The sequence below is a fragment of the Ovis aries genome, chromosome 11 (genome assembly GCF_016772045.2).
Source record: "Ovis aries strain OAR_USU_Benz2616 breed Rambouillet chromosome 11, ARS-UI_Ramb_v3.0, whole genome shotgun sequence".
Lineage (NCBI taxonomy): Eukaryota > Metazoa > Chordata > Mammalia > Artiodactyla > Bovidae > Ovis > Ovis aries.
The window spans coordinates 46,949,612-46,976,390 of NC_056064.1; the positions used below are offsets into that span (position 1 = coordinate 46,949,612).

At 42.5% G+C, this 26,779-nt stretch overlaps 1 protein-coding gene and 1 long non-coding RNA gene across 2 annotated transcripts in view; one reads left to right on the forward strand and one right to left on the reverse strand.

Moving 5' to 3' along the window:
* The window catches only part of MARCHF10 (membrane associated ring-CH-type finger 10), a 113,766-nt gene extending 106,524 nt beyond the window's left edge, over positions 1–7,242 (reverse strand). Inside the window, exon 1 of the mRNA XM_027974358.3 lies at positions 6,802–7,242. The gene's annotated coding sequence lies outside the window, so the exon portion shown is untranslated. The remainder of the gene's footprint in view (positions 1–6,801) is intronic.
* LOC121820635 (uncharacterized) overlaps positions 1–26,779 on the forward strand; it is a 129,048-nt gene that overhangs the window by 62,478 nt on the left and 39,791 nt on the right. The gene's annotated exons all lie outside the window — the stretch shown is intronic.

Here is a 26,779-nt window from a genome sequence, read left to right on the forward strand (position 1 = left end):
ATGTCCGACTCTCTGCAATCCCATGAACTGCAGCATACCATGCTTCCCTGTCCTTCACTATCTCCCAGAGTTTGCTCATGTAAATTACCAATAAGACTAGTTCTAGCCTTAAAGAGCAAAATGCAAAGAATGTGAAATGTTACATTGAGGAAGAAGCACAATTCCTGGTTGGGGAAAAGATCCTACTCTTCATTGCTCTTTGCATGATGTCCCTGATGGATGATAAATAAATGAAGGGGAAAAACCAACTTAAGTAGATAGTAGATTCAAATGACTGAGATATTTGATGTTTTCAAATAAGCATCAAGAAGTTCTTTAGATTAATTTAAGCGTTGTGCAAAGGGCAACTTCAAGTATAAAATTTCAGAAGTAGATTGTGTATTAGGTTTTAGAAATTACATTTTTTGAGGGAAATATTGAACTCAGTGCAAAGGGTAAGCTGTCTAGGGGTGCAGCCTGCTTTCTAAGCCCCTGAGGGTTAGGTGCCTCATGAAGACCTGGCCCAGCCTCTTGATCTGGAACAACCCATGCTTTCTTTGTTCACCTAGTATTTTCTCTTCCTAGGAGCGAGTCTAACTAGGTCACTTTGTCACTGTCTAATCAGGAGCTCCCCTGATGGACATAGTGCTTCATGCCAAGTAGCCCTACAAGGAGATGGGCTCCCTCATAAACAATATGGTCATTTTTTACCTTGGTTCTCACTATGACTCATGGGTTTCTGTTTTTCATTGGCTGAGGCCACCCAGGTAATGTTGCCTTCATTGAATGCATAGGAGGTTGTTTACAGATAGAATCTGGGAGGGGCTTTTCTGAGAAGGGGACTGTGGGCACAGTAGTCTTTTAAAGCTTCATGTGTTCTCCTCCAGAACCCCTCTGGGCAGGGGATTCATCTGATTAATTAAAAAATGTTTGTTGCTCTTCAGTCCCTAAGTCATGTCCGGCTCTTTGCAACCCCATGGACTGCAGCATGCCAGGCTTCCCCGTCCTTCACCATCTCCTGGAGTCTGCTCAGACTCATGCCCATTGAGTCGGTGATGCCATCCAACCATCTCATCCTCTGTTGTCCCCTTCTGCCTTCAATCTTTCCCAGCATCAGCGTCTTTTCAAATGAGTCAGTTCTTCGCATCAGGTGGCCAATGTATTGGAGCGTCAGCTTCAGCATCAGTCCTTCCAATGAATATTCAGGGTTGATTTCCTTTAGGTTTGACTGGTTTGATCTCTTTGCTGTCCAAGGGACTCTCAAGAGTCTTCTCCAGCTCCACAATTCAAAAGAATCAATTCTTTGGCGCTAAGTATAATTTACAATGTTGTGTTAAGTTTAAGTGCACAGCAAAGTGCTTCAGTTATATATATATATATATTGCAGATTCTTTTCCATTATAGGTTATTATAAGTTATGGATATAGTTCCCTGTGCTATACAGTAGATCTTTGTTGTTTACCTATTTTACATATAGTAGTATATAGATTTTAATTCCAAACGTCTAATTTATCTCTCCCCCTCTCCCCATTATCCTCTTGGTAGCCATAACTGGCTAGTAGATTACTGAATATGCCATGGACTGTTGTGACTTTCTGCATTCATCCCATAGAGATATTTGGCCAGACTGTGGATATGGAATGCTACCAATCTCTTGATGTCACTTATTAAAAGCAGCCCTTTATCAATGTCATTAAGATGGCTAGAGAACTTGGTAGGTTGTTTTGAGGTGTATCCTCTGGGCTATGTATGCATTTTTAAAAATTATTTATTTATTCGGCTGTACTGGGTCTTAGTTGCAGCATGCAGTTTCTTTAGTTGTGGTGGGATCTAGTTCCCCAACCAGGGATCGAACTCAGGCCCCAACACTGGGAACACAGAGTCTTAGCTACTGGACCATCAGGGAAGACCTGGGGCTAGGTATACATTTTGGTGGAAGTCACTGAAGATCCAGGATTGAGTTGCTTGGGTTCGTAAGATCAGAAATGTCATTTTAGTTAATTCAGGGCTGATCTTTATAGGAACTGTGCTGTATGCTATGCTTAGTTGCTCAGTCGTGTCCGACTCTTTGTGACGCCATGGACTGTAGCCAATGAGGCTCCTCTGTCCTTTGGGATTCTCCAGGCAAGAATACTGGAGTGGGTTGCCATGCCTCCTCCAGGGGATCGTCCCCACCCAGGGATCAAATCCAGGTCTCCCGCATTGCAGGCAGATTCTTTACCATCTGAGCCACCAGGGAAGAATTATTGGAATCTAATTCCTAATAATTCTACTCAGTGGAGACTAAATGAACTCCACCTGACTGAGCTGTTTTAGTCCAGAGACTAAAGCTGGCAGCTGACCATCCATGGTCACATGTCCAAGGTCCTCCCTTTGGTGGAAAGGCATCCCTGGGAGGTCAAATTAAAGATCTGAAGGTGTGTTTGGTGAAGGTTGAATTAGATTAGAGGGAACTGAGTGTCCTCAGGGATATCTCCAGCAGTTGAGGAGGCCCTGTGTTTGGTGAAGGTTGAATTAGATCAGAGGGAACTGAGTGTCCTCAGGGATATCTCCAGCAGTTGAGGAGGCCCTTCCCTCCAGAGAGGTTTCAGTCTGGATAACTGATTTGAACTGTTCAAAGTTTTGGGAGGTTTTTTACCCCATCTTTGTTTCTGCCTTTTTGCTCAACTTTTCTGAACCATTTCTCTTCCACTTACACCACTGACTGCATGGCTTGGAGTTGCCAAGTCCTGGTTGGCCTTTGCTGTATGATATGTAGTAAACAGGGCTTTCCTGGTGGCTCAGCAGTGAAGGATCTGCTTGCCAATTCAGGAGGCATGGGTTTGATCCCTGGGTCGAGAAGATCCCCTGGAGAAGGAATTGGCAACCCACTCCAGTATTCTTGCCTGGAGAATTCTATGTTCAGAGGAGCCTGGCAGGCTATAGTCCATGGAGTCACAAAAGAGTCAGACACAACTTAGTGGCTGAACAAAAAGACATAGTAAACAACTTTTATTCTTCACACCTTGAGATCCACAGAGTTACAGTGGGAAGAGCCCGAGCCTCCTCACTAGCTTGGTGTTAGGATTAATGAAGCATCAAGTGCAAAGTCCTGGTCTTGAACCTGTCCCATGATAATTCTTCAACAAATGGTAGCTGTCATGATTATTCGCATCATGTAAATTTAGTTCTCCTTGCTGAGGATATGTCAAGGTACATACATCATGCATGAGTTTATAAAACATCTCTAAAATAGTTATTTCTTGAAAATGTTCACCTTATGTTGCTAATATCATGGTGGTTAACTTTAGATTGATCTGTTTTTTATTCTGAATTTCAGAGAGTGACATTTTATGACCTCATACCTAATTGTGAGGATGTATCCAGTTTGAGACTTGCAGTTGTCCATGAACCATCTGAAATTTAGTAATGCTTACTGGGCTTTCATAGGTCAAATATTTGAGATCTGATTCTCTTGCAGGATAAAGTAGACTCTACTGGACATTGGCAAACCCTACAATTTTAAAATTAAAAATTTTAATTTAAAAAAAGCATGTCCTTTGGGGGAGTCCCTTAGAATTTCCCTCATTTCTAATTGTAGTGGGTCTGTTGTACTGTTTTACAAAGAGAGGGCAAACTCATTAAAGTTTGTTGGGATAGTTCTCAAAAGTTCAAACAGGCTTTGATTTCTTTATCCATTTTGGAAGCTTCAGACTTTTCAAAAACCCTTCATTATGGCAATTGATGCAGTTGATGTGATTATAAGAACTTTGAGAACGGAAAACATACTGCTTTTCTGAATTTCTGAGAAATTATTGCCAAAGGAAAGAATTTGACTTCTGTCCAGAAAGAATATCTGATTTGTTTGGATTTGGGATAAACTCAAGCCATATATGTTTGGCCAAGAGTTTAATTTGTGGACCGATCACCAAGCTCTAAGCAAGACTCAGGTTTCAGAAAGCTATGACAACATCAGGGATCTCACGTGGTTATTAAACATGCTCTGGATAGATGGATATTCAGGCCAAACACAACAGCAAAAAATCCTCATCAACAGGGCACTGAGCAACTCCTGGACCTTCAAGAAGTGGATGTTACTTGGTGATATTTTGTTTGGATAGCAGGAGAGGCGGGGAACAGAGCAACACAGAAGACAGCTCCCTAGAGGGCTGGGGCAGCACCTGGGGGAGCCCCCTTTCTAATCACGTGCTTCCTGATCCTGGCAGTCATGGAGATTTTGCCCTCTGCACTCACAAGGAGGTAGCTGGGGATCCCCCAGTGACTGTGCCATGGGCTTCAAGGTGGCTCAGTGGTAAAGACTCCACCTGACAATGCAGGAAACAGGTTCTATCCCTGGGTCGGGAAGCTCCCCTGGAGAAGGAAATGGCAACCCACTCTACTACTCTTGCCTGGGAAATCACATGGACGGAGGAGCCTGGCGGGCTATAGTCTATCGGGTCGCAAGAGAGACATGACTGAGTGGCTAAACAGTAGCAACACCAGGACCATTCCACACACGGGAGCATTCATCCCTGACGTGGAATCTGTTTCTTCCTTCCTCCGCTGGGTCTTAGGTGTGGCATGTGTACATGCTAAGGCCCCTCAGTCATGTCCTACTTTGTGCAACCCTATGGACTGTAGCCCTCAGGACTCCTCTGTCCATGGGATTTCCCAGGCAAGAGTACTGAAGTGAGTTGCCATTTCTTCCTCTGCAGGATCTTCCCAATCCAGGGATCGAACCCACGTCTCTTACATCTCCCGCATTGGCGGGTGGGTTCCTTACCACTAGCGCCACCTGGGAAGCCCCTTAGTTGTGGTATGTGGGATCTATTAATATTCCCTGACTAGTGATCAAATCTGGGCCCTCTGCAATGGGAGTCTTAGCCACGGGATCACCAGGGTACCCCCGACATGGAGTATTTCTAATGTCTGCACTTCTCTTCAGGAAGCTTTTATTTTTAAATTTTTTGTCTGTTTAAATTTTTTTTGTTGTTTTGCTATGCTGCAGGGCTCATAGGATCTTTGTTCCCAAACCAGGGATTGAACCCAGGCCATGCAGTGAAAGTACCAGGTCCACTGGACAGACAGGGAATTCCCAGTACTCTTTATGATTTGCTTTCTGTTGTTCTAATTGGGGCTTCCTTGGTGGCTCCGAAGGTAAAGAATCTGCCTGCAGTGCAGGAGACCCAGGTTTGATCCCTGGGTCAGGAAGATCCCCTGGAGAAGGGAATGGCTACCCACTCCAGTATTCTTGCCTGGAGAATTCCATGGACAGAGGAGCTTGGAGGGCTACAGTCCATGGGTCGCAGAGAGTCAGACACGACTGAGTGACTAAGCACAGCACAGCACAAGCATCAGATCAGTGGCTAACTAATTTTTTTTCTTTTTAACCCTTTGTGACCCCTCATTGCCTTTGCCTCCACTAAAGACTGATGCTCCCCCCTCCAACTTGGGGGAGGCCCTCTCAGGGTGTCACAGGCAGCAGGAACAGCTTCATGGCCTAGATAGGCGCTAGGTGGGGACAACAGTGGGGAGGAAGAGACACTTGAAGTCAAGATGGGGGACTGCTGCTGGTGTTCAAAGCTGTGTATCCCAAACCAGTGAATCTAGAACATTCTGTTGATTCACTTAACAAATCTTTGACTGATAGGTGTCAGGGACAAGTTACATGTAGACAAATCAATAAATACATGCTGATAGATGGCAATTAGCACCAGGACAGGAATAGGGTACGGTGACAGAGGATATTGTGGTGGTGAAGGGGAGAGCAGGAACCTATTTAGACAAAGCAGTCAGATATGGTTTCTGCAGGTGAGATCCGAAGGATGAAGAGGAGCCAGCTCTACGCGGGCAGAGAAGGGGCGCAGGTGAGACAAACAGCGTTGGGAGAGTCTTGGGGTAAAAGAGAGCTCACGGGATTCAAGGAGCTGAGAGGAATCCAGCATGACTGGAAAACTTGTGAGGGAAGGCTGGCGAGGTTGCAAGATTTGGTGGTAGATTTTATCCCAAGTACAATGGAAAGCCATGGGTGGGAACTTTCTGGTGGCTCAGTGGTTAAGACTCTGTGCTGTCAGTACAGGGGGCCTGGGTTTGATCCTTGGTCAGGGAACTAGATCCCACATGCTGCAACTAAGACCCAGGGCAGCCAAAAAACAGAAAGCCATGGGTGGTTTTAAAGCATGTTGTGTGTGCATGTGTGTGCGTGTATGTGTGTGCACGTGTCATATCACCTGTGAGGAGGTTCCTCACCAGAACTGGGAGATGGGACGACTTGATCCCTCTTCCAGCCATTAAGGAAACTTCAAAATGTCATTCCAGTACGTTCCTGGAGAGTGGCACTAAGATAAGATGATTAGAGACGAATAATCAAAGCCCTTTCTCCTACTTCCAGGACATTGACAGGACCAGAGGTCCCACATTGCGTAGCATATCCTGGTTTTTAACTTGCAGCCTCTCACTGCAGGGTGCTTCATTGCACTGTCCCAGTGACGCCTTTCTGTCCCACACTGAGTCCCGCTCCTTTCCCTCCCTGTCTCTTTTTCCCTGTCTCGCTGTCCTCCTCCTCTCCTTCCTCAGCACCCCTCTGCCCTCCTCATCCCATTCACCCCCGCCACTTCTCCCCCTGCCTCTCTCATTAAGAGTAACTTGCCAAACCGCAGCTCTTAGATTCCTATTTCCCCCCAAACATTTCTTGGCTGGTCATCTCAGTCCCTGGTTCTCGCCTCTCTTTCCAGGCTGGAGCCTTCTCTGGCTCCCCGTCACCTCTCCCCTCTCTCAGTCAGCCCAACCCCGAGGTCACTCAGTTTTAAACATGTCAACAGGAAGAAGCGCTCTTGCTCTTACCCTATAAAAAGAATGTGTGAAGAGCTGAACCATGGTGACATCAGTCCACGGGCACCAAGACCACGGAAGGCAGTTCTTGAAAACCAGACGGGACAGAAGGTATCACTGGGCAGCCTCCCTTCTTGGCTCACAGCACCCTCTGAGTCAGGATAATGAGAGAACATTCTTGAAACATGACTTAACCACGCTTGGTCCTCAAACAAATTCCTGGTTGTGTGTGGAATACGCTCTACCAGCAAGCCTGAGCACAAACGTGGGGCGGGCTTGTCAGCACGCTTCTCAGAGTTGCTACCTTTACAAAGCCACCTTCCGAGCCAGTTAGTGTGTGTTCAGTTTTTAAAACTTAAAAAAAAAAAAAGAAAGAAAAAAGCCAGAGACACAGTGGGGTTTTTTATGCCTGCATTTCCAGAGTTTTGTATTGTGGTGACTGGGTTTCTGTCCGAGGGGAGTGGGAGGGGGGGTACCCTTGACATCACACATTAGCAGGAAAACATTATGGAAAAGTCTTTCAGAGATAGAAAACAAAAAGAAAACAAGATATTGTCCATTTCCAAAATCAAGCAGAGGGAGAGAGATCCCAACTGGGGTCAGTTTGTCCTTTAATTCACTTATACCTGGAGTATGTATGTGTGTGTGTGTGTGTGTGTGTGTGTGTTTAACACAGGCGGCTTATCTGAGTGGATTTTAAGAAATTAATTTAACTGAAAAATAATTAAATTACAAAGAGAGGAAAAAGCGTTTGGTTGGCATCGTACGGGGTCAGAGGCCGTTGCTAATGCAATATTTCATCAATTGGCTCATTGCTATTCTTGCATTGATGTGATTTCATTTCTCAAATAGCTCTTATCGTGGCAGGCTTGCATTTAGGATACATTGTACAGATGCCTTATAATCATTTCAGTGTGTTTACTTAAAATTTTAAAAGCAATTAAGCAATTTAAAATATAGTCATGTATGTGTTTGTGTGTGTGTGTGTTCACACACATCCACAGAGAGATTTTATAAATGCTCAGACTAGGGTTCTAAGTGAACACTGGGGCAAGTGTTACATTTATACACTGTAGGGCCCTTCATGCATTTCAAAGAGCTTCATGCAGGCGAATGTTAAGCTTGTTTCATACCCATTGAATCTACCATTATCTTCCTTAATACACTGAAGAAGCCAGAGAACAAAGAGTCTCCCTGTGTCCCTTATCCAAGGCCACACAACTGTTACTGGAACCGTGAGCTTCCTGAGTGCCAGTCACTTGTTTGCTGCACATTACACGTGCTGGAAAACGGTGATGAGTCAGTTTGTTAAAAAGTATAATAATCTACTGGGGAGGGGGTGAGAGAGGGGAGGGTTTTGAGATACTCTGCCTTTTATTTTGATACAAAAGATACCCTGCTTTTTATTTATTTTGATGCAAAACAAGTTATAATAATGGGTTTTCCTCATTAAAAAAAACAAACAAACAACCTACTGAGATTAGGTGTGAAACAGTAACTTGCGTCCACAGGAAAGGGCCAAACAACCTTCTGGCAGCATCTGAATAGATACGTGTGTATCTAGGTGGGGGTATCTTCATGCCCCGACCTGTCCCACGCCTCTGCCCCTTCATCTTTGTTGTAGAATGTTGTGTCCAGAGTTGAGAAAAACAGTTTGATGCAGGGTTTTGGAACCAAGTTCCACCAGCAGGATGATAGACCCTCCTGGGATCCTCCCTCCTCGGGAGGCAGGGAGCTGCAGTCATGTATTCATTCATCAAACGCTTATTAAGCACTTAAGTGCCAAGTCCTGGGGACACAGAGGCATAAGATGTAGTCTTTGTGCTTGTGGGGGAGGAAGGAATGTAAACAAGGATGGAGCAAGCCCTACAATAGAGGAGGGTGTGGGCCTGGGAGCCTGGGAGGGGGAGATGGAAAGAGGTAAGGTTCTCACGGTGAGGAATGAAGTGCCTCCAAGCCTTGCTGGAGGCCCCACTCAGTACTGCCTGCTGGTGCTCAGTTCCCCTCGGATGGAAGCATTTCTCACAGTGCCAGGCGCTGGCTCCATCTGAACCAGATGACGTTGGCCGTCAGCTCTCCCCGCCTTCCGTCTCTGTCTGTTTCCTCCCTCCCCCACTTTCTTTTTGCTCCCAGTCTTATCAAATTCTACTCAGGGCAGCCACACATGGCCCATCATTTACGGAATCAAACCGATCTGAAAAGTATTCACATTGAGGTATGAATTACTAATATGGGGGACACCTGGGAACACCTGCATTTACCAGGCTTCAAAGCCTTAAGCTTTGGCTGGCTGTGGAAACACCGTTTTCCTTAGCATGCTGGAGTGCTACAGGCACCTCTGAATTCACATAGTCTGGATAGTTGCCTACTCTTTCTGCACTTAGAGCTGGCCTTGTTTCCATTCAGTCTTAGGTTTTTCCCTCCCGGCCCTCTATTGTGGCTGCGTGATAAGGCAAGGGTGGGGGCCCGATTACTACTAATCTGAGACGTTTTGGCTGGAAATCCCACAAGACTGTAGAAACAACGGCTTTGAAACGTTTGAGACACCAGCGATGGAAAACAAAGTGGCTCTAAGTAGGACCTTTAGATGCTGCCCCCTCCAAATGCGCTCACCCATTTAGTTCGTTCTTCTTTCTTTCTTTTAAAAATTATTTTATTTGGCTGTGCTGTGTCTTGGTTGCGGCACTTAGAAACCCTTAGTTGCAGCTTGTGGGATCTAGTTTCCCGACCAGGGCTGGAACCCAGGCCCCCTGCAGGGGGAGTGTAGAATCTTAGTCACTGGACCACCAGGGGAGTCCCTAGTTCATTCTTTATTATTTGCATTTTTCCAGCTTCAGGACAGAACTGGCATAAGTGAGTGCATGAATGAGGAAAACATTGTGAGCTGGTAAATATAGTGAAATTATATTCCTAATGTTGGGTGGGAGGAAGGAGGATGTGACCAGTAACCTCTACATCATTCTCCCTCAGTTTTCCACTAGCATTCTCCCAAGGGCCCTACTTGACTGTATAAAAGTGTCCTATTGCCATAGAGTACCGCTTTTGATTTTGTGCATCTCCATCCAGGTGAAGTTGTGTAGTTTCAGTCAATTCTATTAAAAATTGTCCCTTTGTCAGCTCTGTACTCTGTGACAACCTAGAGGGGTAGGAGGGGCAGGGGGTGAGAGGGAGGCTCAGGAAGGAGGGGGTGTATGTGTACTTAAAGCTGATTCATATTGTTGTACAGTAGAAACCGACACAAGATTGTAAAGCAATTATCCTCCAATTAAAAAGAAAAATCATCTCCTTGTAGGAGCCTGGGCAGTAAAGACTAGGCATCAAATGTTTTTCAAACTGCAACTTAGTTCAGTCTGAGGAGCTGTCTTCTTTTAAACACTGTAAACTTCAACAGAAGTTTCAGAAAGTGGACATGTCTCATTGGAGCTATCTAATAGCAATGAAATGGGAGAAAGCCGAAGTAATTGAAAATTCTCTAGTAACCATATTTAGAAAGGTAAAAGTAAACAGGGAAATTTAATTTTAATAATATACATTTAATAATATACATACATATATATATATAATTTGCCATGCCCTACGGCATGTGTGATATCAGTTCCGCCACCAGGAATTGAGCCCACACTGCCTGCAAGGGAAGCTTGGAATCTTAACCACTAGACCTCCAGGGAAGTCCCTACTAATATATTTTTTTAAACTCACTATATTAAAATATTATTTCAACATGGGATTAACATAAAAATTATTAATAAGATATTTTACTTTTTAGGTACTAAAGTTACATCATCCATTTTTCAACTCCAGCGCATCTCCACTGGGACTTACCACATTCTAGGTGTTTGTGCATAGGGTGTGGCTGGCAGTTACCTTTTAAATCCTGTGACACTCTTAGTATCTTTTTGTTTGTTTTACTGGAGTACTGCTGACTTACAGTGTTGTATCAGTTTCAGGTGTATAGCAAAGTAATTCAGATCTATAGCTCTCTCTCCATCTGTATATTTTTCAGATTCTTTTCCATTATAGGTTATTACAAGATACTGAAAAAAGTTCCCTGTGCTATACAGCATCCTTGTTGGTTATCTATTTTATATATAGTAGTATATATCTGTTAATCTCAAATTCCTAATTTATCTCTTCCCACCACCCTCCCACCCCCATTTCCCCATTGGTAACCATAAATTTGTTTTCTATGTCTGTGAGACTGTTTCCGTTTTGGAAATAAGTTCATTTGTATCACTTTTTATGTTGCACATGTGACGTCATATGATATTCGTCTTTGACTTCGCGATGATCTGTAAATTCATTCATGTTGCTGCAAATGACAATATTTCATTCTTTTTATGGCTAAGTAATATTCCATCATATATATGGACCACATCTTCTTATCCATTCATCTGCTGATGGACATTTAGGTTGCTTCTATGTCTTAGCACTATGTAAATAGGGCTGCAATGAATATTGGGGTGCATGTATCATTTTTAATTAAAATTTTCATCTTTTCTGGATATATGCCCAGGTGTGGGATTGCTGGATCATATAGTAGTTTTATTTTTAGTTTTTTAAGGAACCTTCATGGAGGTTAAATCTTGGTATCTTTAAATGGCAGCAATTTAGATACTTTCCCCAGGGTAAAAATATTTACAATGTGAGAATCAGTGGGCCTTGAACAAGTGAGGCCGGAATATGGTTGCGGAGAGTTAATTTAAGGGAGTGGGTGTCAGAACTGGGGCTTCTAGTCTGGGCCTCTTTTAGTGACTTATTGAAAAAAATATTTTTAGAGTGTGAAATGTATAGCCTTTACCAGCAATCTGAAATAAAGGAGAAATTAACAGAGCAAATGGCTATTCTCCTGGCATCCACTCCTGAAGTGAAGTGTTAGTTGCTCAGTCGTGCCCGACTCTTGGCGACCCCATGGACGGCAGCCCACCAGACTCCTCTGTCCATGGGGTTTTCCAGGCAAGAACACAGAATCACAGATGGAAATGTTGGGAAAATACTGATTCCTGGACCTCCAGCTCAGAGAATCAGGTTCAGGTGGTCGGGGGTCGGGTGTAGGGCATCAGTACTCTTTAAAATCTCCCCAAGTGATTCTAATGTCTGGCCTGGCCTTTGAGTGCAAAAACATCCCCTTCATTTTATAGGTGAAGAAACAGAGCTAATGATTAAGCAACTCACCTCAAGTCCCACAGGTTGTTAGGGGCAGAGTAGGGTCCAGAACTCAGGAATTCTCACACATCTTTTCCCTGCTTGGTCTCAGAATTTCTCTCACTCTGAATTGAGATACATTACCCAGATCAACCTAGATTAGACAGAAACTTTTAGTAAAGACTCTGAGCTCTTATTTCGCAGAAAATCTCTAAATCAATGATAACTTTAAAGTGATTCTCATCTGGGTTGTTGTTGCTCAGCGATCAATTGTGTCTGACTCTTCTGTGACCCCACGGCCTGCAGCCCACCAGGCTCCTCCATTCATGGGATTTCCCAGGCAAGAATACTGGAGTGGGTTGCCACTTCCTTCTCCAGGGGATCTTTCCAACCCAGGGATTGAACCCAAATCTCCTGCATTGACAAGCAGATCCTTTACCACTGAGCCTCCAGGGAAGTCCTCTCATCTGGGCCAAAGGCCCTGAATGCCTCTCATTTTAGGTTTAATCAGGATCTGGAAACTTTATACTGAATATTGGGTTTTATTGGAAAGGATAGGGAAGAACCCTGAAGAAGCTAACACCTGAATATGATCCAGCTCATCCTCATTGACACGCAGCTAAAGCTAGTGGTTCATCCCAAGGGTCTTAGTCAGAATACCAAGCAGGAAGTGCACGTGGGCAGCAGTGGGCTTGGGGCAGGGATTGGGGGAATGCTTGAGCCCCTGGGTGGAGAACAGCCAAGGCCTGTCTTCTGTCCCTCTGCACCCAGGGCACAGCGACGGAGGTCCTGTGTTGCCAGAACTGCTGATGGTCCAGTTACTCCAGAAGACAGAAAAGTAGGTCTGTGTTTCTGTTCTTGTGAAATACCCTGATTTGTGAATGTTGGCAAACAATCCAATTTTTAGAAAAACACAGGGTCCAGGAAAGCCCACTCATGAGGTTTCTTCTCCCTAGAAGTGTTCCACGTGCAGACTTTTCGTTAAATCTAAGACTTCATGCTCAATATTGAGTTGTGTGGGGTTTAAATGGCGATCTCATGCCTTCGTGAAGCTCATGAAAGCGGGCGGCAGTACCAGAAGGGAAGAATGGTAGAGAAGTCATACTGTCACTGAAAGTGGGGTCTGGCTGCTCACCGCCCTGAAGTTAAGATAGAGGCCAGGCTGGGGGAAAAGAAAGGTTGCTTTATTTCTGAGGCCGGCAAGGGGTTGGGGAGCCAGATGGGCGGTGGTGGTGCCTACTGTAGGCAGAGGGAGGGGGCTCTACGTGGAAACAGCCCTGGGTCAGCTCTGACAGTTATCTTGAAACTGGTCATGCAGTGGTCTGATGAGCGTCATCTTGATTGTTTTAAGTACAGTTAGTCTTCAGTTCCAGGGATGTTTTGTTCCCATTTCCTTGAGGCCAGTTCTGGGAATCTTGGCAGCGTCTGTCATGGCTACAGCCTGGCCATCATGTAGTTAACTTCTTCCACCTGGTTGGGGGTTCAGTATCTATAATACGGCTCAGAGGACGAGGCTCCGAATATTATCCTTAGTCCTTGAGGAGGAACTAAAGGTACCTGACTTGGCTTAATGACTAAACTATTATTTTGTCCTCTTTGACTGCTTTCGTTTGCTTCTGTATTTTCTGGTATCTCTGATTAAACTTATTCTCTGGCTAAAGTTTTCCTGGCTTCCCAGGTGGCTCAGCAGTATAGAATCCTCCTACCAATGCAGGAGATTTCTGTTCAATCCCCTGGAGAAGGAAATGGCAATCCACTCCAGTATTCTTGCCTAGAGAATTCCATGGATAGAGGAGCCTGCACCTTCTCCTTCCCACTTAACCCTCACCCCAGGTCCACAAGTCTGTTTCCGAGTTTCTTTTAAAATTTTACTCATTTTCTCACTGTCCACATTATTTTTTAGCAGTTGGCACCTGTGACATGTCATGCATTTTCAGTATAAAATTGAAAGTGAAGATATTACAGTGCCTAAGTTCTGGCACTATTTATTTTTAACTTTTTAACATATAACAAATCAAGCTATTATTAGCATTGTCATGGATAGGCTAGTTGTTCTATATAGGGGTATATAAGGAAAAACATGTTCTCATTTAGTGTGAAATGAAATGGAAATTTCCCTCAAAGTCCTGGGGCAACCTCTTTTTTAAATATATAATCTTTTTTTAAAAAATCTGATTTTATTTATTTTTTAATTGAAGGATGATTGCTTTACAGAAATTTGTTTTCTGCCAAATATCAACATGAATCAGAAATAGGTATACATGTGTCCCCTCCCTCTTGAACTTCCCTCCTCATCTCACCTGTCCAGGTTGTTACAGAGCCCCTGTTTGAGTTCCTGAGACAAACAGCAAATTCTGGGGCAACCTCTTAGCCAATGAAATGATAATCCAAATAAAAATTAGAATTACTCTTACCCACATTCTTTATTTCAGTATGGGGAGGGAGGTGGGAGGGGGGTTCAGGATTGGGAACACATATACACCCGTGGCAGATTCATGTTGATGTATGACAAAACCAATACAGTATTGTAAAGTAAAAGAAAAAGAAAAAGGCGTCCTGGCTAAGTCATCAGTGCGACTTCGAGAGCCCTTGATTTCAAATAATCTAAGGTATTAATAAATGTAAAGCCTTTTTCGTTAACAGTGTAAGAATTGATGCTAAATTACCCTTTCACCCAAAGTACATTGTAAAAATAAGTCTAAGTTGTTTGTGAAGCATATTGGACAGGAACGTAAAATATGCATGGCATTTGTGTCTTGGCTATTCTCCCTACACATAACCTTGAATTTCACCACGATTTTTTTTTTTCATGTAAAAGGCTTAAAATTAGAATCTGTACTTGTGAGTACCTGCTTCAAGTATATTTCTATGAACAGTTTCCCCTGTCCTCAGATAAACAGAGATGGGTAACTGTTTCTGACAAAAGCTGTAGGGAACAAGATTAAACAAGAATTAGAGCGATTATATTTTCTTATCTAAAACCTTCAAGTCTTTGGAAAACTGCTTGGTTTCTATTTTGAGTCACGCTGCCCACATATCTTAACAACAGAATTTTTGCATAGTTTTGCTCTTCCTCTTTTTCTCTCTGGGTGTATTTATTATTTCATATGTGATGATGCAAAGCTCATTAAAAGGTCCATTTATATTCTTGTTATCTGCATGGGGATCTAGCCATTTCTCTCTTACTGTTTATAGAACCCACACTGTAATATTCAGATTTGCTGGCAATGGGCCCTTTCTAACACCGTATACATTCCATTCCCCTCTGTGACTCTATTTATGGGAGCTCCTGTGATTTATCCAAGACTAATAAAGACAGTGTAAAATGATGGTCTGTGGATTTATCCATCCGTGGAATTTTAGCACTTTCAGAAGGAGGTTTGTCTTATGTTCTTTTTTTTCCCCCCAATTTAATTAAAACAACAACCAAAAAAAAAAAAAAGCCTCCGTCCAAGTGAGTGACAGTTGGCAGATTCACATTATTCAGCTGGAGGGACTCCAGCGTTTCTGATGCTTGGAGATGGACAAGTAATTACCTCCTGTCTGTGACTACTTTCTACCAGGCTAAGCCCAATGTTTATTGTAAACTATCTGCCATTAAAAGCTGTAATAGCAAGCCTTATGTTCCCACACCATAAATTTGACTGCACTGTTTTTTTATTTACCTTCGTGTTTTATTACATTCTTTGAAATGTTTCATTCTAAAGAAAGATAACAGAAGAATGAAAATTGAACAAATTCCAAATTCATGCTTGAAAAAGAGATATGCTTGGCATGCATGTATATATATACATATTTTTGCCTGTGTCTGGATAGCCCTGATGGCCACTTTCTGGATATTGGCAGCTTCCATGTAACTATTAGATGCAGTTGCTATTAGTCCATCACTTGTTCAATGGTCCAGAAAACAGCCTAAAAATTAAAGTTTAACCAGACCGTATAGGCCCAGAGCATCAGCTCCCAAACTTTTTATTCTCAGGACCCCTTTATACTCTTAAACTGTTTTTGAAGACCCCAATGAGGTTTTGTTTTGTATGGATTATATCTATCAATGTTTGTATAAGAAATGTGAACAGAGACCATTTAAACATATTTTTTAATAAGGATATGTATTTGTTTTAAAATAACTTAAAAATCTGTTACATGTAACATTAATAACATTTCAAAAGAAAAATTGCTATTTTCTTTAAAAAAATAATGTAGTGCAAAGAGAGGGATTGTTTTTAGATTTTGTGTGATTTAATAGAAAAAAGACTCTCATATCTACTACTTCGTTCAACTTGTTGTGATATTAATATGTTGCTTTGGTTAAAGTATGTGAAAAAAATCTGGCCCTACTCATATAGGTAGTTGGCAAAGAGTATTTTAACAGCCTTTCAAATAATCATGAATATTCTTCTTTGACTACCAAACCCAGACTCCACAGGTAGTAGTAGCTTCTTAAAGGTTAGTTGCAATGAGGAATTGGAAATCCTATTAGTGGATGTTTATTTCTTTAAAAGCTAACAGACTTTTAGAGCAGTTTTAGCCTTACAAAAAATTGAGCAAGTTGTACAGAGCTTCCATAAACGTTCCCCCTCTCAGTTTCTTCAATTATTTACATTAGTGTGGTATGTTTGTTAAAATTGATGAACCAGGGGATTTCCCTGGCTGTCCAGTGGTTAAGACTTCACCTTCCAGCATAGGAGTGTGATCCCTGATCGGGGAGCAAGGCTCCTACGTGCCTCAAGTCTAAGAAACCAAAACATAAAACAGAAGCAATATTCAGTAAACAACAGAAACAAATTCAGTAAAGACTTTAATAATAGTCCACATTCTCTGGCCACCTGATGTGAAGGGCCAACTCATTGGAAAAGATCCTGATGCAAAAGATTGAGGGCAGAAGGAGAAGAGGGGTGACAGAGGATGAGACGGTTGGGTGGTATTGCCAACTCAATGGACATGAGTTTGAGCACACTCTGGGAGATAGTGAAGGACAGGGAAGCCTGGTGTGCTACAGTCTATGGAGTCGCAAAGAGCTGGACATGATTTAACCGCTGAAAAACAATATAAAAAAATTGATGAGCCAATATTGGGACATTATAATTAGCTAGGGAGGCCTGGCGTGCTGCGATTCATGGGGTCGCAAAGAGTCGGACACGACTGAGCAACTGAGCTGATAGCTTACAACAGAGTTCAGTCTTTGTGGCATATAGTTCTATGGGTTTTGATAAATGCATGTCATGTGTCCACCATGACAGTGTCATACAAAATAGTTTCACTGACCTAAAACCCATTTTCTCCACCTACTTACCCCTTGTCTTCTTCCCCCAGACTCTGGTAACCATTGATCTATTTATGACCTCTATATTATCACCTTTTCCAGAATATCTTACAGTTGGAGTGATAGCATATATACCCCTTTCAGACTGCCTTCTTTCACTAAAGCAGTATGCATTTGGTATTCCTTTATGCCTTTTCATGCCTTGATAGCTCATTTCTTTTTGTAGCTGGGTAAAATTCCATTGATCAGTGTATTACAGTTTGTTACCCATTCAGCTTTTGAGGACATTTTGGGTGCTTTCAGTTTTGGGAAATTATAACAAAGCTACTATAAACATCTGTGTGTGAGTTTTTGCAACTCAGTTTGGGTAGATGGTGAGAAATGTGATAGCTAGGTGCTCTGGTGATTGTGGTTAGTTGCTAAGTCATGTCCAACTCTTGTGACCCCGTGGACTATAGCCTGCCAGGCTCCTCTGTCCATGAGATTTCCCAAGCAAAAAGACTGGAGTGGGTTGCCATTCCCTTCTCCAGGGTATCTTCCCAACCCAGGAATTGAACCCGGCTCTCTTTCCTTGAAGGCGAGCTCTTACATTGCAGACAGATTCTTTACCAAATGAGCCACCAAGGTTCTCTGGTAATACTGTTTATTTAAGGTTTGCAAGAAACTGCCAGACTATTTTCCAAAGTGATTATACCATTTTGCATTCCTAGCAGCAGTGAATGAGTTTTCCCATTGTTCTATATCCCTGCCAACATTAGGTATTATCAGTTGTTGTCTTTTTTTTTTTTTAATTTTAGCCATCTAATAGGTATACAGTAGTATGTCATTGTTTTGCTTTGCTAATGGCGTCTGCTGCTGAGCATCTTTCCATGTGTTCATTGCTATCTGTGTATTTTCTCTGAGTTGTCTGTTGAGATCTTTTACTTACTTTTTTTAATTGGGTTGTTTATTATTGTTGAGTTTTAAGAGTTCTTTGTATATTTTGGATACTACTCTTTAATCAAATATGTATTTTGTAAATATTTTCTCCCAGTCGCTTGTCTTTCTCTTCTCTAAAATCAGTGGACCTTTCATACTGGTACAGTTTGGTGCCACTGTCTTGATTTATACTAAGACACCAGCAATTTCACCCACCAGGGAAAAGGCACATAGCATCTTAATAATCCGTATAATTATAAAGATAGTTTTAATTCTGTGAGCACCCTAGGAAGGGTCTCACAGATCCCTGGGGCCCGCAGACTACATTTTGAGAGCCACTGGCCTACAGCAAACAAGTACAACCCATACTATTTAGTTCAAGCTTTGGAAAGACTATATAGAAATCTGTTTCCCAAATGTGAAATGTTCACTTCATTTTCTGCAAAAGTGATTTAGAAAGCACAAAAGAAATCTTATGTGCTGAAGCCAGTGTTCTAATCCATTGGGCAGAGTCAATTTTGTTTAGATTTGTTTTTTTCTCCTAGTGGCTCTTGGCAGGATATCATTCTTATTTTTCAAGAAATATACTGTGTGTATGTATAAATGTATTACCTAAAGTCTGTGAGCCAATGAATGTCTCTTTAATAACCAAAAAACTGATAGATGATGCCCAGTAATGGGCTTATAATGTATTTGTATACATAGACAGTATATGGTGTTCTCAACTTTTTCCTTTCTTTTCTCATGCCTCTGCTCGTGTATAAGCATAGAAATGGGGAAAGAACTCTAGTTTTGCCACCAGCAGACCAGGATTTGAATCTTGGCTACATAATCTTATTTAACTTCTCGGAGTCTTTTGTTCTCCATCTGTAAAAGGGAAATGATATCATTGCCAAGACTGTGAAGATTATATTGAGTTGGCCCAAAAGTTCATTCAGGTTTTTCTGTTACATGAAAACCCAAACCAACTGTTTGGCCAACCCAATATAAGACAGTATATATAAAGCCTCTAGAACCTCAGAGATATCACTCAAATAACCAACATCATCATCACAAGTCATCCCTTCCATTTTTAACAGATTCACAGTCTATGATTTTCTGGCTCAAATATGCCTTAGTGTGAGTTTTCTGGAGAAAATACTAATGAGACTTAGTGTATCTCTCCAGGAATATTGTTTTTACAGGGACCAAAACAAGAGAAATAAATCCACTGTTGCCAACCCCCAGCAGGGGGACGAAATATGGGAATGACTATGAGAAGCAGCCAGAATAGAATGTAAGGATGGAACCAGAGGTGTGATGAGGTAGCTGAGACCTTTTCCAAAGGCAAAGGTCTAGTAGTGGTCAAAAGTTAAGGACAGCGCAGGGAACTCAGCTCAGTGCTCTGTAGTAATCTAAAGGGGTGGAATGGGAGGGCAGGAAGGAGGTTTAAGAGGGAGGGAGGATATGTATACTTGTGGCTGGTCTATGATGTCCAGCAAAACTAACACATTGTAAAGCAATCATATTCCAAAAAAAGAGTTAAGGGTGGGACTTCCCTGGGCGTCCAGTGGGTAAGAATCCACCTTGCAATGCAGGGGACACAGATTTGATCCCTTATCTGGGAAATAAGATCCCACATACTGCTGGGCAACTAAGGCCTCAGGCTGCAACTACTAAGCCCGCAAGGCACAGCAAAGATCATGTGTAATGCAACTAGACACAACTAAGCAAACAAACTCTGTGTGTGTGTGTGTGTGTGTGTGTGTGTGTGTGCGCGAGCACGCATGTGTGTGTGCGGGCGCACGCACTCAGTCGTGTCCGACTATTTGCGACCTTATGGACTGGAGCCCACCAGGCTCCTCTGTCCATGGAGTTTTCCAGGCAAGAATACTGGAGTGGGTTGCTGTTTCCTTCTCCAGAGGATCTTCTTGACCCAAGGACTGAACCCATGTCTCGTATCTGCTGCGTTGGCAGAAAGATTCTTTGCCACTAGCACCACCTGGGGAACCCCAAATAAAGTTAGGGGTGAAGGCAAATCATGGGGTGTGTTCTAGAAACAGTGGAAGGGGAAAATCAGTAGTGAGCCATGAGGGGCATGTCATGGGGATGTGCATGCCCACACAGAATTCCCACGGGCAAGGTTTATTGCATCTCCCTTCGTCTACAAACACCTCAGTGCTGCTTCTGGCAAGCATGACAGATCAAGAAACAGCTGAACGAGGAAGTATTTTTAGGACAGAGGAGACCTTGACACCCTGGAAATTCAGAGTCTGGGCTCTGAAGCTGTGCTTCCTGTGCTTTGAATCCTGGTTCCTCTGTCTGCTCTTGTGCGACTGAGGGCAATCACGTAAGGCAGCCCTGCATCCATCGTCTCATCTGTAAAAATGGAGTAGGTGTTGTTATTAGGACATTGCTTCATGCGAAGCATCCAGAACAGCACCTGACATGAGGTAATGGCTCAGCACACCCCAGCTGTTGTCACTTGTCTGCCATCCGTGTTGCTCACTCCTCTGACCAGCACTGGGTGCAGCTGTGTGAAATTTCTCTGTGTTTATCTGCGGGCTCCCCGGTGGCTCAGCGGGAAAGAACCCGCCTGCCAATGCAGGAGATGCAGGTTCGATGCCTGGGTTGGGAAGATCCCCTGGCAATCCACTCCAGTATTCGTGCCTGGGAAATCCTATGCACAGAGGAGCCTGGCAGGCAGTCCCCAGCCTTTTTGGCACCAGGACCAGTTTCGTGGAAGACAGTTTTTCCATGGACCAGGGTTGGGGTGGAGAGATGGTTTCAGGATGACTCGAGCACATTACGTTTATAGTGTCTTTTATTTCTATTCTAATGTCACTGCTGATCTGACAGGAGGTATCAGCCCTTGGCCCAGAGGTTGGGGACCCCTGAGCTGCGATGCTATTGGTGGTGTGATGCATTTCGCATTAGGCTCCCATCTCTGTTTCCAGGTTCATGCAGGGCCAGTGTACCAGTAAATATACCCACAGAGTGATGTTATTTATGGGGACTCCAGACCCTCCACCAATGACTGCAGCTCCAGGCCATTGAGTTTTGTTTATTTATTTTATTTTATTTTTTTTTAAAGTTTTTATTTAGGCCATTGAGTTTTAAAAGCTTTTCACTCTGAGTGATTTTTATTGTGTTACTCTTTTCAGATACAAAGTGTGATCATTGTAGGAAACTTAAAACATAAGGAAATGTAAATCACCCATAATCCCATTGGGAGTTAACGTTGGGATTTTTTTTAAAATTTATTGAGTAGAGTTAACTTTACAGTGTTGTTTTAGTACCTGCTGTACAGCAAAGTGAATCTGCTGTATATTTACATATATCCCCTCCTTTTTGGACTTCCTTCCCATTAATGTTGGGATTTTGTTTTCATGAATTTCCTTCTAATCATGTTTGCACCCATACGGAGAAAGTTAAGTTCTCTCAATCATAAAGTGCAAATACTGATGGAGAAGGTATAAATCAAGTCTTCATCAATTAATAAGCTATTTTAAAAAATGAAGTATCATTGCTTTACAGCACTGTGTTAGTGTCTGATGTATGATGAAGTAAGTCCGCTGTATGGATACATATATCCCCTCCCTCTTGGACCTCCCTCCCACCTCGCTTGAGAAGTGCATTTTCAGTCGGATCAGTTCTAACTGTTGAGGTTTTTAAGTGATAAGAATCTCTGATGCATTTAGGTGCACACCAGTTAGGGAATGAGGCAGTTCAGTCACAATGCAGTTATTCATTCAATGAACATTTATTACTTACCTGCTGTGTGGCTTGGCACTACTGGGCCCTGGTAATAGAGAAATGAGAAGCAAGCAAACAGCCAACTAAACAGTCGACTCCATTGTTTACTGCAGTGTTGTTTTCAGTAGGAAAAAATGACATTTATTACCAATGCTCAGCGTTCATCAGTAAGTTATGGCACAGCCTTCCAATAGAGTTGTAAAAAGATTAAAGTAACAGGGAAGGTGGAGTAGATATACTTCTCCCTGTTCTTTCCACTAAGTAAACCTGAAAACCCTGGACATTATATAGAAAATGAAAGAAGACTCTGAAATGTGGAGAAAAGGCAGAGTGGCGAGGGATGTCAGGACCTGAGGAACAACATGGCTCTCTCTTGGATTTTTTTTGCCTCATATACCTCAAACCTGCAGCTGAAGAAGCCTGCAACCTGGAAATGCCAACAGGAGCAGACAAGAAAACCCAAACAATAGCCTGCTGTCTCTTCCCAAAGGATTGAAAAAGGAGCAGCCTAGGAAGACAGAAGACTTTTCAACAATGCTATGGGTTGTATTCAGATGTTGAAAGCCTAACCCCCAATGTGTTAATATTTGGAGATGAGGTCTTTGGGAGATAATTAGGGTTAGATGAAGTCATGAAGGTGGGGCCCTTGTGATGGGATTAGTGGTTTTATAAGAGGTGTGAGTGAGAGATCACTTGTTTTCTGCCATGTGAGGACAGAGTAAGAGATGGCAACACAGGGAGAGAGCCCTCATGAGATATTGACGTTGTTGTCCTTTGACTTTAGACCTTCAGCCTCCAGAACTGTGGGAAAATAAATTTTTGTTAAGTCACCCAGGCTATGGTATATCTTTTGTTATAACAGCCCAAGCCCAAGGGCTTCCCAGGTGGTGCTGGTGGAAAAGAACCCACCTGCCAATGCAGGAGATGGAAGAGATGCAGGTTCAATCCCTGGGTTGAGAAGATCCCGTGGAGGAAGGCAGGGCAACCCACTCTAGTATTCTTGCCTGGAACAACCCCATGGACACAGGAGCCTGGTGGGCTACAGTGCATAGAGTCGGACACAACTGAAGTGATTTAGAACCCAAGCAGATTAAAACAGAGTTTGGTACTGAGAAGTGGGATGCTGCTGTAGCAACTACTTGTATATGCAGAAGCAGCTTTGGAACTGGGTAATGGGTAAAGCCTGGAGAAGGGCATGGCAACCCACTCCAGTACACTCGCTTGGAAAATCCCATGGACAGAGGGGCCTGGTGGGCTACAGTCCATGGGGTCATACAGAGTTGGACATGACTGCAGTGACTTAGCATGCATGCATGCAGCGGGTAAAGGCCGGAAGAGTTTTGAGGTGCATGCTAGAAATATAGATGTTAAAAGTTATTTTGGTGAGGGACTTCCCTGGATGTCCAGTGGTTAGGACTCTGCAGTCTCACTGCTGAGGGCTCAGGTTCAATCCCTAGTCAGGGAACTCAAATCCCACAACCACGTGATGTGGCCTAAAAACAACAACAAAAGAAGTGATTTTGGTGAGATCTTGGACAGAAATGAGAAACAGGAGTTTGAACATTGGAGGAAAGGTGATCCTCATTATAAGCTGGCAAAGAACTTGGCTGAAATGTGTTCTAGTGTTTTGGGAATGGTAGAATTGTGAACGATCAAATTAGATACTTTGCTGAGATTTCCAGAAGAAACCACTGACAGAGAAGTTTTGTTCCTCCTGAATACTTCGAGTAAAATGTGGAAAAGGAGAGATGAATTGAAAGAGGAATTAAGAAAAGGGAACCAGAACTTGAAGATTCAGAAAATTTCCAACCTGTCCATATTGTTAAAAAACAATGAGACAGAGGACTTCACAGGTGGTCAAGTGGTTAAGAATCCACCTTCCAATACAGGGGACACAGATTCAATCCCTGTTTGGGGAATTAAAATCCCACAAGCTGCAGGGCAACTAAACCCATGCACCACAACTAGAGAGTCCGTACATGGAAATGAACAGAGGCCAGAAATAGAGGTGGGATTCTACCAGCAAAGACCCAGCCGATTTGAATTAAAGGGGTCATAAAGAAAAGAGGTGAAACGAAGGAAGCCACAGAAGCGGAATCGCTGTCTTGGAGGATCCAGGAGGCAGAGCGTGGATGATTCTCAAGCCTTAAGTCCAGTGGCCTTTGCCTTGCTAGGTTTTAGCATTGCTTGAGACCCATCACCCTTTCCTTCTTTCCTGTTTCTCTCCTTTGGAATGGAAATAATCTATCCCAAGCCTTTGAGCATCTACAAAACACCTTTAACAGTTAAGATTATACTTGATGGGGAAAGACTGAAGCTTTTCCTCTAAGACTGAGGCCAGCCAAGGAGGTCCACCATCACCATTCTTATTGAACATAGTGCTGGAAGGTCGAATCAGTATAAAAAAGAAAGAATATGAAATGCATATAAGTTGAGAAGGAAGGAATACAGAGTTTCCTATTTGTAGATGACATGACCACATAAAAAATCCCAAAGAATCTGCCTCCCCCACCCAACAAAAAACAATTAAACCAACCAAACAAAACCCTTGTGGAACTAAGTGAGCTCAAGGGTGTGTAATATAAGATCAAAATCCAAAAATCAATTATATTTCTGTATACTACCAATGAACATGTGGATACAAAAATTTAAAATACTATAAACAGTCATTCCCCCCAAAATGCCGAGGTGTAAATTTAACAAAACAAGAATAGGACTTGTATGTTGTAAATTCTACAATATGAGGAAAGATATCAAAGAATATCTAAATAAATGGCGAGATATTCCTTTTTCATGAATTGGAAGACTCAACATAGTAAAGATATCAATTCTGCCCAGATGGATATAAAATTTTAATTCCTATCAAAATTCCAGCAAGACTTTTTATAGATATTGACAAGAATTTTCTAAGCTTCATAGGGAAAATCAAAACAAAAGCTAAAACAACTTTGAAAAAGAATAAACTGGAAGTAGTCAGTCTGCTGGGCTCTCTTGGTGGCTCAGTGGTGAGGAATCCACCTGCCAATTCAAGAGACGAGGATTGGGTCCCTGGGTTGAGAAGATCCCCAGGAGAAGGAAATGGCAAACCACCGCAGTATTCTTTCCTGGGAGATCCCATGGAGAGGAGCCTCATGGGCTACAGTCCATGGGGACACAAAAGAGCTGAACATGACTTAGTGACTAAACAACAAGTCAGTCTACTAGATTTCAAGACTTACGCTATAGCTGTAGTCATTATAGCTGCATAGTATTGGCAAAGAGACACTTTAGCCATATTAATGGAACAAAAAAGAAAATCTAGAAAGAGGCTCACACGAATATGCCCAAATGATTTTTGACAAATATGTAAAACCAATTCAAAGGAGGCAAACCTCAAAAAATGGTGCTGAAGCAATTAGATATCTATAGGCAAAAACAAATGAAAAAAAAAACTCATTTGCTACAAAAAAGAAAACTCAAAAAGGGTCATAAACTTAACTATGAAATGTAAAACTGTAAGACAATTAGAAAAAAAATAGAAAATCTTTGCAACCTAGGTCTAGGAAAAGTCTTAGACCTGACAGCAAAATAATAATGTCCATAAAAAGAAAAACTGATCAATGAGACTTCATCAAATTGAAATTTTTGTTCTGCAAAAGATTCTGTGAAGACAAAAAAAAAAAAAGCTCTGGAAATATTTGCAAGCCACATATATGATACTCAGAATATCTAGAATATGTAAAGAATTTTCAAAACTCAGCAATAAAATAGGTAAAAATCCAATTAGAAGACAGCCAAAAGGCATGGAGATGCTATTAAAGATGGCAAAAAACACATGAAAAGATGTTCAATATTATTTGTCGTTGTTCAGTCGCCTAACAGTGTCTGGCTCTGTGCAACTCCATGGACTGCAGCATGCCAGACCTCTCTGTCCCTCATCATTTCCCAAAGTTTGCCCAAGTTCATGTCCATTGCATCAGTGATGCCATCCAGCCATCTCATCCTCTGATGCCCTCTTCTCCTTCTGCCCACATTTTTTTCCCAGCATCAGAGACTTTTCCAAACAGTTGGCTGTTCACATCAGGTGACCAAAATACTAGAGCTTCAGCTTCAGCATCAGTCCTTCCAATGAGTATTTAGGGTTGGTTTCCCTTAAGATTGACTGGTTTGATCTCCTTGCTGTCTAAGGGATTCTCAAGAGTCTTCTTCAGCACCACAGTTGGGACACATCAATTCTTTGGCGCTCTGCCTTCTTTATGGTCCAGCTCTCACAACTGTATGTGACCACTGGGAAGACCATAGCCCTAATTATATGGACCTTTGTCAGCAGAGTAATGTCTCTGCTTTTCAACACACTGTCTAGGTTTGTCATTGCTTTCCTGCCAAGAAGCAGTCGTCATCTGATTTCATGGCTGCAGTCACCATCCGCAGTGATTTTAGAGCCCAAGAAGAGGAAATCTGTCACTACTTCCACATTTTCCCCTTCTGTTTGCCAGTAATGGGGCCGGATGCTATGATCTTAGGTTTTTTAAGATTTAGTTTTAAGCCAGCTCTTTCACTCTCCTCCTTCACCCTCATCAAGAGGCTCTTTAGTTCTTCTTTGCTTTTGCCATTAAAGTGATATCATCCACATGTCTGAGGTTGTTTATGTTTCTCCCACTTGTCTTGATTCCAGCTTATAACTCATCCAGCCTGGCATTTCTCATGATGTGCTCAGTGTATAGATTAAATAGACAGAGTGACAGCAGACAGCCCTGTCGTACTCCTTTCTCAGTCCTGAACCAGTCAGTTGTTCCATACAGGGTTTTAACTTGTTGCTTCTTGACCTGCCTACAGGTTTCTCAGGAGACAGGTAAGATGATGTCTGGTATTCCTATCTCTTTAAGAGTTTTCCACAGTTTGTTATGATCCACACAGTCAAAAGCTTTAGCACAGTTAATGAAACGGAAGTAG